Source organism: Calonectris borealis, chromosome W, assembly GCF_964195595.1.
Source record: "Calonectris borealis chromosome W, bCalBor7.hap1.2, whole genome shotgun sequence".
NCBI classification, from domain to species: domain Eukaryota; kingdom Metazoa; phylum Chordata; class Aves; order Procellariiformes; family Procellariidae; genus Calonectris; species Calonectris borealis.
The window spans coordinates 47,536,080-47,551,791 of record NC_134351.1 but is presented as its reverse complement, the minus strand read 5'-3'; the positions used below and the strand labels follow the sequence as shown (position 1 = coordinate 47,551,791).

At 38.6% G+C, this 15,712-nt stretch overlaps 1 pseudogene; it reads right to left on the bottom strand.

Moving 5' to 3' along the window:
* Nucleotides 1–15,712, bottom strand: part of LOC142074901 (geranylgeranyl transferase type-1 subunit beta-like) — an 83,676-nt pseudogene that overhangs the window by 13,059 nt on the left and 54,905 nt on the right.

Genomic DNA, 15,712 nt, shown 5'->3' with positions numbered 1-15,712 from the left:
GGCCAGGGGGGGCACGGCCGCTGCTTGGGAACTGGCTGGGCATCGGTCAGCGGGTGGTGAGCAATTGCATTGTGCATCACTTGTTTTGTATATTCTTTTATCATTATTATTATTTTCCCTTTCTTTTCTGTCCTGTCTTTATCTCAGCCCACAAGTTTTACCTTTTTTCCGATTCTCTCCCCCATTCCACTGCGGGGGAGTGAGCGAACGGCTGTGTGGTGTTTAGCTGCCTGCCGGGTTAAACCACAACAGCAGTGTAGATAACCATTTTAAAAGCCCTGCAATTTTGGGGCCTTTCTAAAAAGGGAAAATGGATACATAATTCCAAACAAAATTGAAGTGCATAAATGTAATCTGTCTCTAACCCAAAAGATGGTTAATGTACATGAAGGCATAATGTAGGGTACTACTGTATGTACAATGCTGAAGCACAAGAAATGCTTTAGTATGGAGCAAGAGCATCAGCCTTTCAAAAACTGAAGACTGGCGGGGTGGGGGGGGGCAGAAGCAACAACATACTAAGCATACTATTTGGCATTGAACTTTACCTGCCTTATAAAATAACTGCTGTTAAAAATTATTTTTAAAATGCTGGAAAAAATGTTTTGTAAAGTGAAATAAAAAGGAGGAGCTTCACTGACAAACAAAGCATCAAAAGTATTCTGAGAACACTTTATCTTTTTTACAGAGAAGATGTAATAAAGATGTAATTACAGAGATGATGTACATCCTTACTGTACTGTAAGGGGATGTACTGGACTGGGAACATTTAATAAGCTTGACTTGATCTCAATAATTAGTTTTTCCATTGATTCCGTATATGATTTAAAAAAAACAGGACTAGAGCTCATTGAAATTTGAGGATTTTAGTGATGCAATGTTTTATTTATGCATTTTTTAAAGTTATAGGAACTTCAGGCTTCAATTTTTAAAAACTTGCTTTCAATTTTAAATCGAATTTTAAAGAAAAAAGATCAGATTTAATTTAACCTGCAGCAAACATACACAACCAATACGATTACTTTGCTAGTACAAACATTACAATGAAAATATAAATACAAAAAGGAATGTACTTTTCATTTTCAACTCATTGAAGTAGGAATAGAAAAGAAACAAATTACTGTAATATTTCTATTTGGATAGATAGATTTTTAGTCATAGTAAAGAACTAAAGCTATTAATTTGAAAATGCATTGAGAAATAACACTTTGGGAATACTCACCATACTTCTTCTAATGTAGTCTACTGCTTTTTTTGTATCCATGCCTGCCCAGTTATCGAGCATGTAGCAGATGCAGGAAGCACAGTATACAAACCTCATATCATTCTCACTTCCTTCCAGCACAGCACAGAAACTGAAAGAAAGGTTTCTTGCATTATACATTTTATAGCCCATTACATTAGAAAATATGAAAAGCATTTTAGGAATTGCATTATTTTTCCTTTTAAAATAAGTTAGTTACTTCTATTTATAGTATTCACATGAATGTAACCCAAACCTACATTAGATTTTCTTTTCAGAAGATGTGATTCTAACCAAGCTAAGCAAAATGAATAGAACTATTAACATTTAGGGGCTTGGATAACCTTATTTCCAGTAATGTCATGACACTGGTCTTTATCCAAATATGTTAATGTTTACATTCTTTCATGTATCACAGTATACACTGATGTATGAGTTACCACTGTAGAATCTGCTATTCTTAGCAGAATTCTTTTCCTCCCTAGAAATCTTCATAGCTCACACGGCTTTCCTGTCCAACTTTAGGATCAGATTCCCATGTATGTATAAATGCAATTGTTATCATTACAATTTCTAATATAAATGGTGAAAATTACTTGCAATCCATTTTTTTGTTTCTAATGGTTAGATTCTTTCCAAACTCTGAAAAGATTTTAAAGTTGTTATATCTAGGTTATCTAGATACAATCTGGTGTTCTCTCTGAGACCCTTAAAAAGATGACTGATGCTGTGATTTGTTTCCTGATAAGCCTCCATTTGGTTCAAAGAGCTAGTTAGAATATTTTTACATAGGACAGTCTTTCAAGCACCACTGTGACACTCCCCCTTTGACCCTGGGATTCAGGTATGTACTCCATCTTGTTGCATACAAAAGCCTCCAACACCTACTGGGAGATAGTTTCATCTCTCCTAACCTCAAGGTTGCCAGCTCCTGCTCTCTGCAGCTCAAATGGGGATCCACTCCATTACTCTTTGGATATAGCAAAGGATATTCTTGGGACCCAGAACACTTAAGATGTGCCAGTGCTGTGGTTTACAACTTCATCCCATCCTTAGGTAACAAGTGCCTTGTATGTTATCTAGATACTTCAAATTACATTAAGCCAAGGTAAAGTAGAAATGCAAATACACACATTTATTCATGACATTTAAAAAGAGACAATATAATTACATTTTTTTTTTAGTTAATAAAAGATATGGGTGAAGAAATAAAAACTAAGTCTAGTATACTTATACTAGGGTAACACCAGAAAAGTTTCTCTTTCCTTCATTCAGCTCGCTTGCTGTTTCCATCTGGACAAGATGTTAGGTCAGGTTCCGGCCTTTGTGCATCCTACCCCTTTGGTGCAGTAAAAGTTGTTTTAATAGGTATGAAAATGTCTGTCGTACTAGAAGTTGACTTCCGCAAGTAGCAATTCTACCCCAGAGAGGTGCAAAGCACTCTCCTCTCCCTCTGGTGGCTAGCTGGCACTCTTCAGCAGGGAATACAAAATACAGGATCAAGTACAAGAGGTATCAGTCTGTACATTAAAACCATACATGATACAAACATGTAGAACAGGTTAACTGTGTGCAGTTTATTATTGTAATCGGGCATGATGACAAGCAACCACTTCAAGATGCTAGCGGGTTTGGAGCAACTCATCCCTAACTCCTTCCTCTTGAATAAACTTTAACAACAAAAATGGTACAACATATAATAGGAATGCATACAGCAATGGTAGAAGCACCCCCACATGCTAGAAGATGCTGCAAATGGAAGTAGACCAACAAATCCATGTATACATACATTAGAATTTAGCCCATTAAGGTCAGTCTGTTGCTATAAGTAACAGGAAATTGTAGATCATATAGTTCATATTCACTACTTACATTGAGAACATTCTAGACGGGGGAGGTGTTTGTTTGTTTTTGGTTTTTTTTTTTAAACCTACACATGTAACACTGCATTTTAATAGTTATGCTGCATTTTAAAAAAAAGTTTTAATTATAGGAGACTTCTAGGCAATACAAAGCCATTTGACCAAAACAAAGGCTTTTGTAGCTAGTAAATGGGGACAGCAATTTCATTATGAAGTGAAACATAATTTCTTTAGGAATAAGATTTCTATAGTTATACATTTCTTAAAGTACTCTTTAAATAATGATATTCAGTAAAATCTAAGTACACAGAAGGATCATGTAACCTACCAGAAGTTTTCATTAGCTACCAGCTCCAGCCTACATAAAAACCAGATGTATTCAAAGGGTATATACCATCTTTTAAAAAAAAATGCATGCAAAAAGGATGAATCTCACAATGAATTTTAATAATATTATATTCCTATTATAAGTTATAGGTTAATTAATCCTGTATATTAATGGATTGAATCTCTCAAAACTAAATAAAGCTCACCCTCCCACAAAGCAGAGCAAACATCATCTTAATAGTGCTCCACCAGGGCATAGAGAAATAGAGAAAACCTCAACAAACAAACAAAACAACTATCCCCAAGACACAAGCCAAACCATTAACTTTCCAATAGTATGTTTCTACAGCTGTAAGCAAACATCATCATTCTCCAGTATGAAAGCAACTCTGGACATAAAGTGCTCTTTGGTCCTGTAAACTAGCATGTTGTTCTATTGCTTATCCCCACCAAAACCAAAATATTTTCTGATAGAAAGAAAATATTATACAACTATTTTCATAAAAGTGTGTACAATGTTTAATTCTACACTTGGGTTTTCTATTAACCTTCCAGAGAGTTGTAAGATATTTTATATCTTTTACCTTCCATCCTCCAGCTGGAGAGCTCTCAATCCTGCCAGTAAGGCATCTTTATTTACTCGACTTAAATCATCTCCAAGAATAACCAGACACGAAAGACCTGTGTAAGTCATTGCTATGTGACCACTATCATAGGGATGAGACATACCAGGACCCTTAGGGGAAAAAAAAAAGAAAGAAAGAAAAAAACCCACATCATAAGAACTTATATTTCAATCACGTATTCATTTTTTATTATTAAAGAGGTAAGCAAAGTTCATTTCCCTTCACTAATTATGGTTAGACTGAACGCATCCCACTCAACTTTTCTGGATGAAAGTAAATTACTGCACAGCTCTGCTACCCTTGTAAACAGCTCGTCGGTAGGAAGCTTTGGAACAGGACTATGCCAACAAATTCATGCAAGAGTTAAGCGAAAAGAATCAAATGTGCTGAACCATATCTAAGTTTATCCTGACACACTACTGGGCATTAGTTCCCTGGCAGTTGGGGGAACTCCCTGTTAAATAGCCATACCTCTACAGGTTCCTTCTGCAAAGATTTTAGAACCTAATGATCTACAAGTAGAAAGTAGTGTGAGGGATTATTGGTAATCTCTTTGTCAGTTGAAAGGAAAACAAATTAGTCCCTCATCTACTTTCATCTATATTATAAAAAAATAATCAGAGTTTAAACAAACTATTTGCATAACAAATAAAGCCAACTAGGAAGCTAAAATGAGAGTTAAATGTTGACTAGTTACATGGTACAAAACACAAAAAGGAGGGAGATTGATACAGCTGTCCTAAAATTATTATTTTTCCTTGTGATATTTTATAGGTACATCCTGGACTGTACCAATGCATGACAACACAAACCACATGTAACAAGATGACTTTGGATACTTAGGATGGTACTTAGGATGGACCAATTTGGAGCAACTGGAAGATGAATTTTTTTTCTTTTAAAGAGGATAAAAGAGCTATTTCTGTACTGAGCAGCAAAGACGGACAAGTTTTTAAAGCACATTTTACCAGGATTATGTCAATTGCCATTTTTATTTTGCAATTCATATTAAAAATACATTCAAAAAGCAGTACAAAAACAAGTTAAATGAGATTGTGTTATGGGTACACAGTATTTTTCAGGCCAAATCATGCTTGTTTCCCAAGCCAGAAAACGTTATTTGAAATAAGAAGCTAGGATAAAAATATCTATTGCCCACTGTTCTCACAGTAGGGAATCACATTGCGGTAGGCAGTCACAAAACAAGGTGAAAGTGGCTGCAACAGCACTGAAAAAGCTCTAGCTACGCAACAGAGAAGGGGAACAGGGGAGTGCTGAGAGCTGCCCCTCCTCTCCCTCATTTCTGGCCCTGGGGTCTCTGTCAAGAAGTGGGGCAAAAATCTCAGCAGTCATAGCTGGCTCCCACTCCTGTCCCTGAGCCAGTGCTCCCATCACTCTCTCTTCCCCTGCATGCTCCCCGGTCCCAGACACACTTCCCCACGGGGCACCCCATAGATGTAGGACAACTGCATACTCAAATGGGTTGGAGAACTATTGCAGTCATGAAACAAGTTTTTCTTGGGTGGATGACAGGCTCTAATCTCTGAAGGAACAACTTGGCCTATCATACCATAATTTTATTATAAGCAGCTTAACCCTTGTGATGTATCAACACATTTGAAATGTAGATTTTCACTCTAAAAATCCATATATATAGAGAGAGAGCGATACAAACTTGCTCTGTCACAGAAAAGTATTCAGTTTCATGTAATCAATTAATTTACTTTTAAACAAAGTGAGTCTCCTGAAAATCCAAATTTGAACCAATTCTGGCTCTAAAAGGATTCTCAGTGTCCCAGCTCAGTAGCTAAAACTTCTTCTCACAAATTTTGTCAAATGAAATACACGACACACATTAGCAGATGAAAAAAATCTGGAAAGGTTCTTCGATATTTAGTACCAACTGCCTACAAAAAGTCACAGTAGGTCAATCAGCAACTATGAAGAAAACTAAGTTTCCAAACACAGAATCATAGAATGGTTTGGGTCAGAAGGGACCTTTAAAGATCATCTAGGTCCAACCTAGATGATCACTAGATCAGGTTGCTCAAAGCCCCCTCCAACCTGACCTTGAACACTTCCAGGGATGGGGCATCCACAACTTCTCTGGGCAACCTGTTCCAGTGTCCCACCACCCTCATCGTAAAAAATGTCTTCCTAATGTCCAATCTAAATCTACCCTCTGTCAATTTAAAACTGTTGCTCCTTGTCCTGTCACTACAGGCTCTGGTAAAAAGTCTTTCCCCATCTTTCTTATAAGCCCCCTTTAATTATTGAAAGGTCGCAATAAGATCTTTTCCTTTCTTCTGCTTTTTGCTTCTGAGCTTCTTCACGACAAAGACATTTTCTTGAGCATTTTTTCTGAATTCTCTTTCTCCTTCAAGATTTCTTCTTTTTCTTGATGCTCTGGGGACCCCCAGAGCTGGATGCAGTACTCCAGGCGGGGTCTCACGAGAGCGGAGTAGATATAGTGAAACAGCTCAATTTTAATTTTGAAAATTCTATTTCCAGAGGAAGATTATATTTACTAAGCAAATGAGAATTACGCTAAGGAAATTCAGGCTTGAGTTTTTAAAACCATGGTTACAGAAATTCTATCCAAATGTCTTAACTACTATGAAGGTGCTTGGATATTCAATAAATTTTCTAAGGCATCTGTAAATCTCAAAAGAATATTCCCCTTTAAGTGGCAATTTTTCACACCGTGTCAACACAAAGTAACTGAAAATTCCTGCTTTCTCTAAATTGTACTTTTCTATATACACACACATCCATATTGTCTGCAAAGCTTTGGTAGCCTACAAACATTAAAATAACTGGGTCTTTATTTTTTGTGTGAATGCAGGTATTTCTTTTACACTATCATTCGCTGCAATAAAAACAGATTACAGAAGTGTTATAAGCACATATACTGTATGCTCATGATACAAAATAACAGCCCCCCCCAACAAGCAGTATCAATCACTACAGTATCTAGACAATGTACAAGTTTTGTCTCCTCTTCCTTTTCCATGCAAACATTTCAACATGTGTGGGTAGCATACTGTTTTTCCAAATACAGGATTTCAGCAACCCCAGAGGTGTATAAAACTTTGCGCTCTACCCTACTACCCTACTAGCAAACTACAAAATATTTCAATAAAATTAAATTAAACACAGAAGATTCAGAATCAAGTATGAGATCATATAAACAAATTATTACAAGGCATACTCACAAAGGCCGAGATGAAGTTTCACGTGGGAGTTTTTGAGGGCCTAACAGATCTTTGTTCACCATACATGCTTTTTTTTTTTTTAATGTAAAACAAATATAATTTGTTCAAATTTTAAGTGCACTAGAATTCACTTTATCTCCTAGTCTGCTCTAGGATCCATGGAATTATTTCAAGCTTGTCATGATACAACTCATCACATATTATGTTTTACCTACACATAACAATATATACTTCACACGCTAATTCAACTAACACACCTGGGCCCGAATAACAGGGTTTCTTTGAGGGGACATCATTTAGAAGAACTAGACATTCCAGACAAAAAAGGAAAAAATTCCTTTTTTTTGCATATAAAGAGGTAAAAAATTAAATGGGAAGTCATTAAATTTGTAGAAACTGGTCCTGTGACAATTTTATGCCACAAAGTAGAACTGAAATGTTTTTTCTGAAAGGAAAAGATTACAACAAGTTTTAAAGGTTGCTAATGCTTCCAAAATTTTGTATGGATGGGAGAAAGTCTTTTGTGATTAAAGTAAGACTAATCAATGGCTCCATTACACATATGTACACCCTTGTATTGAGCTAGATAACCTTGAGCAGGGCTTAGGTTTTTGGAGGGTTTGGTTTTTTAATATTTAAAATATTTTTCAAAATTATCTAACAACATTCCTTTCCTTTACCAAACTATAGAAAAAATGGTCATATGCACTTGAAGAAGGACTTTTTTTTTTTCTAAAGTAACTTTAAATTTCAAACTTACATAAGCAAACATGAACCCTCCTCCCAACTGCTTTTTCTGGCATAGGCCTTTGAATTATTGAAAGAAAAGAAAAAACAAACAAACAAACAAACAAAAAAAACCCAACCAAAAAAAAAAAGCCCTCTTCAAGAATATCTAGAAACATAGTACATTCCAACTGCAAAATTCTACTTTTGTACCCTTGAGACTACAGAAGTGAATGTTTAAGGTAAAAATAATCTCATCTCATTAAAGTACCCTTATAAAGTGCTCTCCTGATCTGAACTAAAACACTGATGCAGACATACTCTGAGAACCCAACTATGGGGATATGGCCAGGTCCTGTTGCCTCCATACACTTCATCCTTTGTGATAATTACTGTTTTCAGGACACACAGGGACCAGATTAACTTGGCTTTCGGCAATGGAGTAAAACAGCCCTGCTCTATGAAAGCTAATGTAGTCTAATCAAATAGTTAGCTTTTAGGTTGAGAAATGAAACAAGACATTATTCAATCTCTGTAGGGAGTTAACTGGGCATGGCCTTGGAAGAAACATGCGAAGTCAGCCAAATAAGGGAGTACCAAGATAAGCACTAAGAGAACAGAAAAAGAAACAACTACTTGAAATACGGGTGAACTATCCTAATTAGCATAGTAAAAAACCCACCCCCGGGCAGGAAAGTCCCCTACCCAACAAAGCCCCTTCCCCACTGAATATGCGCAGTAAAAAGAAAGGACACTGTGACTTTAAGTGAAGACGAGGCATTGCAAGAACCAATAGAAGCAAGGGTGACTAAGTGTAAATGTAAAAAGTACTGATAACTGTTGCTCAGGATGTATAAAATGCTTACCGTGTGTTAACTGAGGTGTGCTAGCTTTGTGGAGTTACCACCTAGCACCCATCTCTGCGCAGACATGAAAGAAAGAAATATCTCGGCTCTGTGTGTGAGATTGGCTTATTGCACACTGGGTAACGGACCCCGCTTGAGGGACAACACTACCATCATGGTCTTCACAACCCGAGTCTTCCTTAAAAGAATTAACACTAAGGATGCAAGGTGGGGGAAAGCTTTCAAACGTTTACATCTGGTTCAGTGACCTGATAATGTTCCATAACATATTACCCAGAACAACTATTTAAACTTAATTCACGGCTATCAACAGTTTTTGCTGACCACTGCAGAGAAGGCTAAAAAGCTACCTATGCTGCAAAAATGTAGGCAAGATCTTTCCAAACACTGAAGAGTGCTACCAAACATGCTGCTACGCAGGCAGAGTCAGACTTTCAAAAAGCTTTTTTCTCACTTGGCATCAGTGTTACAAACATGGATTGTTTCAGCCTTGAGAGAATACAGTGTTGTATTGGGAACACAAAACAGATTTTTTTTTTTCCAAGTGAAAACATGTTACCTCCCGCACTCTTACAAAGAAGTTCTAGGCACTGGCTTTCAATCTAGCCCCTAAAACTGATTTGTAACACTTTATAAATAGATTGAAAAGACCTAGGCCTGTCTGAAACTGTAAAGAGACTGTTAACTCCTAATTTTGAAAGCTATTTTAAACTCAAGTAACACTACACATGAGAGACCAAAGAATCTGGAGCCATTTCAGAAAATGATTGTTTTCTAATTTGAAACAATTCGTGTTTAAATGCACCGATAAAAGTGGCACTCTTAGCCTTCATTTACAGTTAAGACTGTTAAGGTTTGTTAAGACTCTGCATGGGGAGTTGGTCAAGGTGATATGGTTGTGCTTCGTTTTTGCTACCATCCCAAAGAGCTGCATAGACACTACAATCAAACACTAAAAGGATAATGGTAAAAAAAAGAGAGAACAAATGAGCTATCCTGGTAACATTTAGTAAAGTTGGGAGGATCCAACATATCCCCTGCTTTTTTTCTATTATCTTAAAGTGTCTCTAGTGATAAAAGATATTTGGCTAGCTCCAGTATTGCACCTTCTCAGAGTCCAAAAATGAAATCCCTGTAGCAGCATGAGATAAATAACTGCCAACACAAATCCAAAAAGCTTACAGGTTTCTTTTATTTTGAAAGACACAGATTTAATTGACCATTTTTTAATGACAAAAAAAAGAAAAACAACAAGACTACTAAACATAATTCAAAGTTATCACAGTGGATTTCCAAGTATTTCTTTCTTTGAGTCATTTCAGAACATTTTAGGGGAACAACTCTGGAAATACTTAAAACCTTTGTATGCCAATAAATCAAAGCAGATCTGACCCCTTTAATGCAGATGCAATAAAAAGTATTATGATGCTTGAATAAAAAGCACATCCCTCTGCAAACAGTTTTCCAGATATAACAACCTTGTAATTAATTTCCACAGGTTACATGATTCTACACTTTTTTCCTTCTACAGATTGACTAACAGGTTATGAGACACTGACGGGCTGCAACGCATTTCCTGAAAAGAGAATATTTATGCCTGAAGCATGTACTATTGGAAATTGAGTATTAAATTAAAACACCAGAAAGTGCTGGCAAGCTACAATGACACTTTGCAGTTCTTTTGAACTTTTCGTCTTCAAAGGGCTTTACAAGATCTCAGAACTATATGCAAAACTCATTCTTCAAGCTTTATGCACTGGGGAAGATTTGAAAAAGTTTCCCAAAAGTATGTACTCCTTTTAATGTACTACATGGCATGGCATTGACCCAGACCTTTGGGAAAACATGACTGATACATTTTTATTATCCTGGTTTGAAAAATTATGTCTTTATTAATTTTATAACAGTTATACCACAATAATAGCCTTACAACCTCAACTTCTTTAGGTGACTTATCAAAAAGAAGACAACCAGCTTCCTTCTGATTAAAACTTTATTTTTTTTTTAAACTACAACCATACTGAAATTATGGTCTGCTATTTTGCCTTTAAGCTTTATTTTTCAATAAAGTATCCCAGTAAGTCACCAGTAGAGACCCCAAATTGTTTTAGGTTTTGTTTTAAGCAGAAGTTTTCCTTCTTTCCTTCAAGCTCAGTTGGAGGTAGGATTGCTACTGAGGTGAATTCCAATTAAAACAGATGATAAATTCATGTTACTACTACAATTGAAGCTCACTGCAGACACCATCTCTAGTGTAAAAGGGGATAAATACCAAAGCAAACCAAGAGAGAGATTACCTTGTCTGTCACACACTGCTGTAGCACCTGATGTAGAGACATACAAAATTGCCTTTATAATTATTTTTTCCTTTGTTATAAAGCATAACTTCTAAATATTACTACTATGAATACTTGGCTGACAAGAAGAGGCATTAAGCGGTTATTACTCTAGTGTAGATTAACATTCCCACAAGCTACTCAGAAACGTAAAGCTGTGCTGTTAGAGTAAATAAAAATGAGGTCAAAACAAGATGCTGTACTACCTTCATAATCAAGCTAGTTCAAGCATTTTTACACTCATCTACAGTCATAACCATATCAGATGTCCATTCTCGCTTTCAATTTCGTATCCCAGTATTCATAAACTTGTATCTAAAATTTTCTTGTTATCTGTCCTCCAGAAAAATCAAATACTTGGTCATAATTTAGGGCTCTTTCAGATGTTTCATCCACTCTTTAGTGAGGAGATCTGCCTTTTCATTCTCAAACACAGCACAGAACTTCTGTATCTTTTTCACAATCCTTCCTGCACACTGGCCCCTATTTCCATCTTCCAACCCTATCAGGCCTTCTGTATCATCTTTAGCAGCCTCTGTTCACCTCCTTTCCCCCCTGTATTAAGGGCAATTTCTTTTCCTATACAGTCTTAATTCTCTTGAACCTCAGTTCCATGGGCTTAAAAACATCCTCTCTTATGGTCTTCCACCACAGACTGGGATGAGCAGAGCCTTGCCTATGTTTGAATGGATACCAGGTACAATCAAACACCCCATGTTTCATCAAAGGAAGAGGAACACTGAAGAACAGCATGTGCTGTACCACCTGATACAGAGCTGTTCTGCCCTTCACTTCCAGGTCCACAGACAGTTGTTGACCTGGAGAAGTTTCCCCTCCCCAGTTATAGATCAGAGAAGTGCACTGAGACAAGCCACAATTTGTATGTCACTGCCCCCAGAAACACAAGCAGTACCATTTTAAGAGTACTGCACGTTTTTTAAAATCTCTGCAATTGTTTCAGTATACTAAGAGTGCAAAAAACCCTGTTTCCCAGATTTTCCACAATTCTGTAGTTATAATATTATAAAAAAGACACACGATCATTTACTGCCTAATTGAAAATCTTTTTCCCCCACACTTAACTAACCTTGGATGGATTGAATGGCATCCCTAAATATGAAGAGCCTCTGAATCCACAGCGATTCAAATTTGAGCCTGGAAAAGGAAGAAAAATAGAGTGTCAACTAATTTGCTTTGCTGAAACATTCATTATGAACCATAATTCTCCAGTCAAGTTCAAAACCTGTTAGTTCAACACCATTTGCAGTATTACCAGCATTTGTATGTGTCCTTTCAGTATATTCCCAACCTCAGCTTGTTATCATTATGAAAACGAAAAAAAAATTAAAATAAAAAAACCACAAAGAAAACCACAAACAAAATGGGTCCTGGTGTAATGACAAAGCAACCCATTTTTTATTTGGTGGAAATATATTGTTCATACCAGCATACAATTGTCTTCCATGCTCTCAAAAATCTTTAAAAAACTACTCCCCTGGAAAAGTGCTCAGAGTTAACAGATTTTTTTTCTCCTCTCTAGATTCCTGCGTGGTAATACTATCTGTTCCTAAATAGAATTGTTTTAAAATACTTTGCAACATGTACAAGGACAATCAATTTACAGTTTTAAGCTAGTACTGATTTAACTCGATACAGCCAGAATGAAATACTTAAAACAATATGAAAGACAAATTTTTAATGGAGCTATTCCTCTCCCACCTAAAATTCAGGTACAAAACCATTTTACCAATCAAACGTTTCTTTCAGTGATTCAGATGTGACTTGTTTTAAATGTGTCATGGTATCTGAACATGTAGTACAGAGAAGTGTGTACCGCATACTGTCTAGAGCTAAGTACAGGTTTCCAGGGCTCAAATCTGCTTCTGCACTGCAAAAATTCAACTGCTTCACTCCTCAACATCCAAAGGTAAAAGCCTAATGAGTGCTCTAATTCATCAGCACCAGGGTGTTCTTAAATTCTCTCCCCCTCCCCCCAACTTCAGCCTCAAATCTAAAAATCTTCATGGAAATTAGGGAAATTTGCACCAGACTAAGTGAAGAAAAATAGTTATAATGTTGAAAGCCCTAAAAAAGATCACTAAGCAATGTGGTACATCAATTGTAGTGTAATTTATCAACACGTTAACTTCTAACTTTAAATACATTCTGCATATATGCAACATCTAAATTTGGAGTACTTCGACTGATACAAGCTTCTATGTAACTACAGTGTGCAATTTTTTCTATCAGACTAGTCTTTGAATCTAACTTCCATGGAGTGAACTATCATTTAACAGAAGAAAACACCTGCAATTCTCCACTTCCTCCACCATCCACCTTTCAACCAAAAGGTTTTTTTAATGACAAGTGTAATGAAGTCAGTTCATCGTGCATTAAAAACTGCTATCTTATAGTCATACCAACAAAGTGAAAAAGGCTCAACGAAGAGGACCTCAGCTGAATTCGTACCAGCGTAAACAGTCTCGGGTATGGTGGTGACTCGCCACAGGGCAGTTTTCCCCAGCACGTGTTGGAGCAGCTGTCCCTGCTAGGGTAGAGGCTTCAATGCAGGTGGAGCTTCAGATGGCAGATGCAGCCCTCCAAGCCCTAGGCTGCAAAATTGAAGAGGAGCCAGATGTGCCTTCAAGCAAAGGATCTGGGCCACCTGACCCCAAACCATGCGAGACCACCAGGAAGAAGCAGCGAGTCATCCCTGCTGAGGGGGACAGAGGCACCCATCTGTCAACCCGACCTGTCACCTAGAGAGGTTTGCTGCCTGCCGGGAACCGGATCCGGGATGTTGTGGAGGGACTGCCGAAGCTCGTCTGACCCTCTGACTACTACCCCCTGCTGTTCTTCCATGTGGGCACAAATGATACAGCCAGGGACAACCTGGACAGTATCAAAAGCAACTACAGAGCTCTGGGGGCGGTAGCCAGGGGCATGGGGGCCCAGGTGGTGTTCTCCTCTATCCTGCCGGTGAGGGGAAAGGGTGTGAGGAGCAGAGCGCTGATAATGCAGGTAAATATTTGGCTGCGGAGCTGGTGTTGGCAACAGGGTTTTGGGTTCTATGACCATGGGACCCTGTTTGCAGATCAATGTCTGCTTAGGAGAGATAGGATCCACCTCACTAGAGCACGGCAAAGCTGTTTTCACCAACAGGAGGGCTGACCTCATAAGGAGGGCTTTAAACTAAGAATGATGGGGGAGGAAGAGAGTAACCAACAGCCCTGTGAGGGAGTGACGGACAGGGTCGACGAGCAAAGGGCCTGGGGTGATGTGACAGGAAGGGATCACAAAATCAACAAAACGGGGCTTAAGCAGGGTCACCTCCAGCATTTGCATGTAAGCAAAGAAGCGCCTACAAGGCACCATTATGGAGAAATCCCCAAAACCCTTTCTAGGAAGTCAACATGCTGGGGTGCCTCTCTGAAGTGCTTGTACGCTAACGCACGCAGTATGGGGAATAAACATGAGGAGTTAGAGATCTGTGTGCAGCTGCAGGGCTACGATCCTGTTGGGATCACGGAGACATGGTGGGATGGCTCCCATGATTGGAGTGCTGCAATGGAGGGATACAGGCTCTTTTGGAAGGTGTCGTGGTTTAACCTGGCAGGCAGCCAAATACCACGCAGCCGCTCACTCACTCCCCCCGCCCCCCCAGTGGGACGGGGAGAGAATCGGAAGGGCAAGAGTAAGAAAAACTCGTGGGTTGAGATAAAGACAGTTTAATAGAACAGAAAAGGGAAAATAATAATGATAATGATAGAATATACAAAATGAGTGACGCACAATGCAATTGCTCACCACCCGCGCTGACCGATAACCAAGTAGCGATCGCTACTTCCTGGAACACGCCTACTATTCATATACTGAGCATGACGTCACATGGTATGGAATACCCCGTTGGCCAGCTGGGCTGGCTGTCCTGGCTGTGCTCCCTCCTCCCGGCCTCTGCGCTTGGTAGCATGGGAGCTGTCCTTGGACTAGGAGGGTACTTAGCAACAACTGAAAACATCAGTGTGTTATCAACATTCTTCTCATACTAAATCCAAAACACAGCACTAGGAAGAAATTTAACCCTATCCCAGCCGAAACCAGGACAGGCTGGGAAGATGAGGAGGGGGAGTTGCCCTTTATGTAAGAGAGCAGTTGGAGTGCACGGAGCTCTGCCCGAGAGCTTATGGGTAAGGATTAAAGAGCAGACGAATACAGGTGGCATTGTAGTGGGTGTCTGCTATAGGCCACCTGACCAGGAAGAACAAGCGGATGAGGCCCTCTGCAGACAGATAGGAGCAGCCTCACTTTCACAGGCCCTGGTCCTCATGAGGGACTCCAACTACCCCGATATCTGCTGGAGGAACAACACAGCAGGACATAAGCAATCCAGGAGGTTCCTGGAGGGCATCAATGACAACTTCCTGACCCAAGTGACAGAGAAGTCAACGAGGAGAGGTGCTCTGCTGGACCTCATACTCACCAACAACAAGGGGCTCATTGGGGATGTGAAG